We start from the raw sequence: 8,684 nt of genomic DNA on the forward strand, positions 1-8,684 counted from the left end.
ACTTAAGTTCAAGAAAACTGACTCTTGTTACTGTCTATGTTTTGAACCATTCCTGTGACACTAGTTATGATTCCGATGCTTCACTTCCGGTTTATTGTATCCCTCTGACCTTCTTATTGACGATGAAACACAGAAATTGCATCGGAATAAAATAAAAAGGCACAATGCCGACTTAAGTACAAGAAAACTGACTCTTCTCACTGTCTATGTTTTGAACCATTCCTGTGATACTAATTATAGATTCCGATGCTTCACTTCAGGTTTAATGTATACCTCTGACCTTCTTATTGACGATGAAACACAGAAATTGCATCGGAATTAAATACAAAAGGCACAATGCCGACTTAAATACAAGAAAACTGACTCTTCTTACTGTCTATGTTTTGAACCATTCCTGTGACACTAATTATGGATTCCGATGCTTCACTTCAGGTTTAATGTATACCTCTGACCTTCTTATTGACGATGAAACACAGAAATTGCATCGGAATTAAATACAAAAGGCACAATGCCCACTTAAATACAAGAAAACTGACTCTTCTTACTGTCTATGTTTTGAACCATTCATGTGACACTAGTTATAGATTCCGATGCTTCCCTGTAGGTTTACTGTATCCCTCTGACCTTCTTATTGACGATGAAACACAGAAATTGAATCGGAATTAAATACAAAAGGCACAATGCCGACTTAAATACAAGGAAACTGACTCTTCTTACTGTCTATGTTTTGAACCATTTCTGTGACACTAGTTATAGATTCCGATGCTTCATTTCAGGTTTACTGTATCCCTCTGACCTTCTTATTGACGATGAAACACAGAAATTGCATCGGAATTAAATACAAAAGGCACGATGCCGATTAAGTACATGAAAACTGATTCTTCTTACTGTCTATGTTTTGAACCATTTCTGTGACACTAGTTATAGATTCCGATGCTTCACTTCAGGTTTACTGTATCCCTCTGACCTTCTTATTGACGATGAAATACAGATATTGCATCGGAATTAATTACAAATGCACAATGCCGACTTAAGTACAAGAAAACTGACTCTTCTTACTGTCTATGTTTTGAACCATTCATGTGACACTAGTTATAGATTCCGATGCTTCACTTCAGGTTTACTGTATACCTCTGACGTTCTTATTGACGATGAAACACTGAAATTGCATCGGAATTAAATACAAAAGGCACCATGCCGACTCAAGTACAAGAAGACTGGCTCATCTTACTGTCTATGATTTGAAACTTTCCTGTGAGTCCGGTTTTAGATTCCGATGCTTCACTTAGAGTTTACTGTATCCCTCTGACCCTCTTATTTACGATGAAACACAGTAATTGCATCGGAATTAAATACAAAAGGCACAATGCCGACTTAAGTTCAAGAAAACTGACTCTTGTTACTGTCTATGTTTTGAACCATTCCTGTGACACTAGTTATGATTCCGATGCTTCACTTCCGGTTTATTGTATCCCTCTGACCTTCTTATTGACGATGAAACACAGAAATTGCATCGGAATAAAATAAAAAGGCACAATGCCGACTTAAGTACAAGAGAACTGACTTCTCTTACTGTCTATCTTTTGAACCATTCCTGTGACACTAGTTATAGATTCCGATGCTTCACTTCAGGTTTACTGTATCCCTCTGACCTTCTTATTGACGATGAAACACAGAAACTGCATCGGAATTAGATACAAAAGGCACAATGCTGACTTAAATACAAGAAAACTGACCCTTCTTACTGTCTATGTTTTGAACCATTCATGTGACTCTAATTACAGATTCCGATGCTTCACTTCAGGTTTACTGTATCCCTCTGACCTTCTTATTGACGATGAGTCACTGAAATTGCATCGGAATTAAATACAAAAGGCACAATGCCGACTTAAGTACAAGAAACCTGACTCTTCTTACTGTCTATGTTTTGAATCATTCCTGTAACACTAGTTATAGATTCCGATGCTTCACTTCAGGTTTACTTTATGCTTCTGACCTTCTTATTGACGATGAAACACAGAAATTGCATCGGAATTAAATACAAAAAAGCACAATGCCGACTTAAGTACAAGAAAACTGACTCTTCATACTGTCTATGTTTTGAACCATTCCTATGACACTAGTTATAGATTCCGATGCTTCACTTCAGGTTTACTGTATCCCTCTGACCTTCTTATTGACGATGAAACACAGAAATTGCATCGAAATTAAATAGAAAAGGCACAATGCCGACTTAAGTAGAAGAAAACTGACTCTTCTTACTGTCTATGATTTGAAACATTCCTGTGACACTAGTTATGATTCCGATGCTTCACTTCCGGTTTATTGTATCCGTCTGACCTTCTTATTGACGATGAAACACAGAAATTGCATCGGAATAAAATAAAAAGGCACAATGCCGACTTAAGTACAAGAGAACTGACTTCTCTTACTGTCTAGGTTTTGAACCATTCCTGTGACACTAGTTATAGATTCCGATGCTTCACTTCAGGTTTACTGTATCCCTCTGACCTTCTTATTGACGATGAAACACAGAAACAGCATCGGAATTAGATACAAAAGGCACAATGCTGACTTAAATACAAGAAAACTGACTCTTCTTACTGTCTATGTTTTGAACCATTCATGTGACTCTAATTATAGATTCCGATGCTTCACTTCAGGTTTACTGTATCCCTCTGACCTTCTTATTGACGATGAAATATAGAAATTGCATCGGAATTAAATACAAAAGGCACAATGCCGACTCAATTACAAGAAAACTGACTCTTCTTACTGTCTATGTTTTGAACCATTCCTGTGACACTAGATATAGATTCCGATGCTTCACTTCAGGTTCACTGTATCCCTCTGACCTTATTGACGATGAAACACAGAAATTGCATCGGAATTAAATACAAAACAGCACAATGCCGACTTAAGTACAAGAAAACTGACTCTTCATACTGTCTATGTTTTGAACCATTCCTATGACACTAGTTATAGATTCCGATGCTTCACTTCAGGTTTACTGTATCCCTCTGACCTTCTTATTAACGATGAAACACAGAAATTGCATCGCAATTAAATACAAAAGGCACCATGCCGACTTAAGTACAAGAAAGCTGACTCTACATACTTTCTATGTTTTGAACCATTCCTGTGACACTAGTTATAGATTCCGATGCTTTACTTCAGGTTTACTGTATCCCTCTGACCTTCTTATTGACGATGAAACACAGAAATTGCATCGGATTAAATACAAAAGGCACAATGCCGACTTAAGTACAAGAAAACTGATCTTCTCACTGTCTATGTTTTGAACCATTCCTGTGACACTAGTTATAGAATCCGATGCTTCACTTCAGGTTCACTATATCCCTCTGACCTTCTTATTGACGATGAAACACAGAAATTGAATCGGAATTAAAGACAAAAATCACAATGCCGACTTAAGTACAATAAAACTGAACTTCTTACTGTCTATGTTTTGAAGCATTCCTGTGACACTAGTTATAGAATCCGATGCTTCACTTCAGGTTCACTATATCCCTCTGACCTTCTTATTGACGATGAGTCACTGAAATTGCATCGGAATTAAATACAAAAGGCACAATGCCGACTTAAGTACAGGAAAACTGACTCTTCATACCGTCTATGTTTCGAACCATACCTGTGACACTAATTATAGATTCCGATGCTTCCTTTCAGGTTTAATGTATACCTCTGACCTTCTTATTGACGATAAAACACAGAAATAGCATCGGAATTAAATACAAAAGTCACAATGCCGACTTAAATAAAGAAAACTGACTCTTCTTACAGTCTATGTTTTGAACCATTCATGTGACACTAGTTATAGATTCCGATGCTTCACTGTAGGTTTACTGTATCCCTCTGACCTTCTTATTGACGATGAAACCCAGAAATTTCATCGGAATTAAATAAAAAAGGCACAATGCCGACTTAAGTACAATAAGACTGGCTCTTCTAACTGTCTGTGCTTTGAACCCTTCCTGTGACACTAGTTATAGATTCCGATGCTTCACTTCCGGTTTACTGTATCCCTCTGACCTTCTTATTGACGATGAAACACAGAAATTGCATCAGAATTAAATACAAAACGCACAATGCCGATTAAGTACATGAAAACTGATTCTACTTACTGTCTATGTTTTGACCCATTTCTGTGACACTAGTTATAGATTCCGATGCTTCACTTCAGGTTTACTGTATCCCTCTGACCTTCTTATTGACGATGAAATACAGATATTGCATCGGAATTAATTACAAATGCACAATGCCGACTTAAGTACAAGAAAACTGACTCTTCTTACTGTCTATGTTTTGAACCATTCCTGTGACACTAGTTATGATTCCGATGCTTCACTTCCGGTTTATTGTATCCCTCTGACCTGTTTATTGACGATGAAACACAGAAATTGCATCGGAATTAGATACAAAAGGCACAATGCTGATTTAAATACAAGAAAACTGACTCTTCTTACTGTCTATGTTTTGAACTATTCATGTGACTCTAATTATAGATTCCGATGCTTCACTTCAGGTTTACTGTATCCCTCTGACCTTCTTATTGACGATGAAATGCAGAAATTGCATCGGAATTAAATACAAAAGGCACAATGCCGACTTAATAACAAGAAAACTGACTCTTCTTACTGTCTATGATTTGAACCATTCCTGTGACACTAGTTATAGATTCCGATGCTTCACTTCAGGTTTACTGTATCCCTCCGACCTTCTTATTGACGATGAAACACAGGAATTGCATCGGAATTAAATTCAAAAAAGCACAATGCCGACTTAAGTACAAGAAAACTCACTCTTCTTTCTGTCTATGTTTTGAACCATACCAGTGACACCAGTTATAGATTCCGATGCTTCACTTCAGGTTTACTGTATACCTCTGACCTTCTTATTGACGATGAAACACAGAAATTGCATCGGAATTAAATACAAAAGGCACAATGCCGACTTAAGTACAAAAAAAACTTACTCTTCTTACCGTCTATGTTTTGAACCATTCATGTGACACTAGTTATAGATTCCGATTCTTCACTGCAGGTTTACTGTATCCCTCTGACCTTCTTATTGACGATGAAACACAGAAATTGCATTGGAATTAAATACAAAAGGCACAATGCCGACTTAAGTACAAGAAAACTGACTCTTCTTACTGTCAATGTTTTGAACAATTCCTGTGACACTAGTTATAGATTCCGATGCTTCACTTCAGGTTTACTGTATGCCTCTGACCTCCTTATTGACGATGAAACACAGAAATTGCATCGGAATTAAATACAAAAGGCACAATGCCGACTTAAGTACAAGAAAACTGACTCTTCATACTGTCTATGTTTTGAACAATTCCTATGACACTAGTTATAGATTCCGATGCTTCACTTCAGGTTTACTGTATCCCTCTGACCTTCTTATTGACGATGAAACACAGAAATTGCATCGAAATTAAATAGAAAAGGCACAATGCCGACTTAAGTAGAAGAAAACTGACTCTTCTTACTGTCTATGTTTTGAACCATTCCTGTGACACTAGTTATAGATTCCGATGCTTCACTTCAGGTTTACTGTTTCCCTCTGACCGTCTTATTGACGATGCAACACAGAAATTGCATCGGAATTAAATAATAAGGCACAATGCCGACTTAAGTACAAGAAAACTGACTCTTCTTACTGTCTATGTTTTGAACGATACCTGTGACTCTAATTATAGATTCCGATGCTTCTTTTCAGGTTTACTGTATACCTCTGACCTTGTTATTGACGATGAAACACAGAAATTTAGGGGAATTAAATACAAAAGGCACAAAGCCGACTTATGTAGAAGAAAACTGACTCTTCTTACAGTCTATGTTTTGAACAATTCCTGCGACACTAGTTATAGATTCCGATGCTTCACTTCAGGTTTACCGTATCCCACCGACCTTCTTATTGACGATAAAACACAGAAATTGCATCGGATTAAATACAAAAGGCACAATGCCGACTTAAGTACAAGAAAACTGATCTTCTTACTGTATATGTTTTGAAGCATTCCTGTGACACTAGTTATAGAATTCGATGCTTCACTTCAGGTTCACTATATCCCTCTGACCTTCTTATTGACGATGAGTCACCTGAAATTGCATCGGAATTAAATACAAAAGGCACAATGCCGACTTAAGTACAAGAAAACTGACGCTTCTTACTGTCTATGTTTTGAACCATTCCTGTGACACTAGTTATAGATTCCGATGCTTCACTTCAGGTTTACTGTATGCTTCTGACCTTCTTATTGACGATGAAACACAGAAATTGCATCGGAATTTAATACAAAAGGCACCATGCCGACTTAAGTACAAGACAGCTGACTCTTCATACTGTCTATGTTTTGAACCATTCCTGTGACACTAGTTATAGATTCCGATGCTTTACTTCAGGTTTACTGTATCCCTCTGACCTTCTTATTGACGATGAAACACAGAAATTGCATCGGATTAAATACAAAAGGCACAATGCCGACTTAAGTACAAGAAAACTGAACTTCTTACTGTCTATGTTTTGAAGCATTCCTGTGACACTAGTTATAGAATCTGATGCTTCACTTCAGGTTCACTATATCCCCTGACCTTCTTATTGACGATGAGTCACTGAAATTGCATCGGAATTAAATACAAAAGGCACAATGCCGACTTAAGTACAAGAAAACTGACTCTTCATACCGTCTATGTTTTGAACCATACCTGTGACACTAATTATAGATTCCGATGCTTCACTTCAGGTTTAATGTATACCTCTGACCTTCTTATTGACGATGAAACACATAAATAGCATCGGAATTAAATACAAAAGGCACAATGCCGACTTAAATACAAGAAAACTGACTCTTCTTACTGTCTATGTTTTGAACCATTCATGTGAAACTAGTTATAGCTTCCGATGCTTCACTGTAGGTTTACTGTATCCCTCTGACCTTCTTATTGACGATGAAACACAGAAATTTCATCGGAATTAAATAAAAAAGGCACAATGCCGACTTAAGTACAATAAGACTGGCTCTTCTAACTGTCTGTACTTTGAACCCTTCCTGTGACACTAGTTATAGATTCCGATGCTTCACTTCCGGTTTACTGTATCCCTCTGACCTTCTTATTGACGATGAAACACAGAAATTGCATCGGAATTAAATACAAAAGGCACAATGCCGATTAAGTACATGAAAACTGATTCTACTTACTGTCTATGTTTTGACCCATTTCTGTGACACTAGTTATAGATTCCGATGCTGCACTTCAGGTTTACTGTATCCCTCTGACCTTCTTATTGGCGATGAAATACAGATATTGCATCGGAATCAATTACAAATGCACAATGCCGACTTAAGTACAAGAAAACTGACTCTTCTTACTGTCTATGTTTTGAACCATTCCTGTGACACTAGTTATGATTCCGATGCTTCACTTCCGGTTTATTGTATCCCTCTGACCTGTTTATTGACGATGAAACACAGAAACTGCATCGGAATTAGATACAAAAGGCACAATGCTGATTTAAATACAAGAAAACTGACTCTTCTTACTGTCTATGTTTTGAACCATTCATGTGACTCTAATTATAGATTCCGATGCTTCACTTCAGGTTTACTGTATCGCTCTGACCTTCTTATTGACGATGAAATACAGAAATTGCATCGGAATTAAATACAAAAGGCACAATGCCGACTTAATAACAAGAAAACTGACTCTTCTTACTGTCTATGATTTGAACCATTCCTGTGACACTAGTTATAGATTCCGATGCTTCACTTCAGGTTTACTGTATCCCTCCGACCTTCTTATTGACGATGAAACACAGGAATTGCATCGGAATTAAATTCAAAAAAGCACAATGCCGACTTAAGTACAAGAAAACTCACTCTTCTTTCTGTCTATGTTTTGAACCATACCAGTGACACCAGTTATAGATTCCGATGCTTCACTTCAGGTTTACTGTATACCTCTGACCTTCTTATAGACGATGAAACACAGGAATTGCATCGGAATTAAATTCAAAAAAGCACAATGCCGACTTAAGTACAAGAAAACTCACTCTTCTTTCTGTCTATGTTTTGAACCATACCAGTGACACCAGTTATAGATTCCGATGCTTCACTTCAGGTTTACTGTATACCTCTGACCTTCTTATTGACGATGAAACACAGAAATTGCATCGGAATTAAATACAAAAGGCACAATGCCGACTTAAGTACAAAAAAACTGACTCTTCTTACCGTCTATGTTTTGAACCATTCATGTGACACTAGTTATAGATTCCGATTCTTCACTGCAGGTTTACTGTATCCCTCTGACCTTCTTATTGACGATGAAACACAGAAATTGCATTGGAATTAAATACAAAAGGCACAATGCCGACTTAAGTACAAGAAAACTGACTCTTCTTACTGTCAATATTTTGAACAATTCCTGTGACACTAGTTATAGATTCCGATGCTTCACTTCAGGTTTACTGTATGCCTCTGACCTCCTTATTGACGATGAAACACAGAAATTGCATCGGAATTAAATACAAAAGGCACAATGCCGACTTAAGTACAAGAAAACTGACTCTTCATACTGTCTATGTTTTGAACAATTCCTATGACACTAGTTATAGATTCCGATGCTTCACTTCAGGTTTACTGTATCCCT

This window comes from Schistocerca serialis, unplaced genomic scaffold (assembly GCF_023864345.2).
Source record: "Schistocerca serialis cubense isolate TAMUIC-IGC-003099 unplaced genomic scaffold, iqSchSeri2.2 HiC_scaffold_1417, whole genome shotgun sequence".
In the NCBI taxonomy this organism is placed as follows: domain Eukaryota; kingdom Metazoa; phylum Arthropoda; class Insecta; order Orthoptera; family Acrididae; genus Schistocerca; species Schistocerca serialis.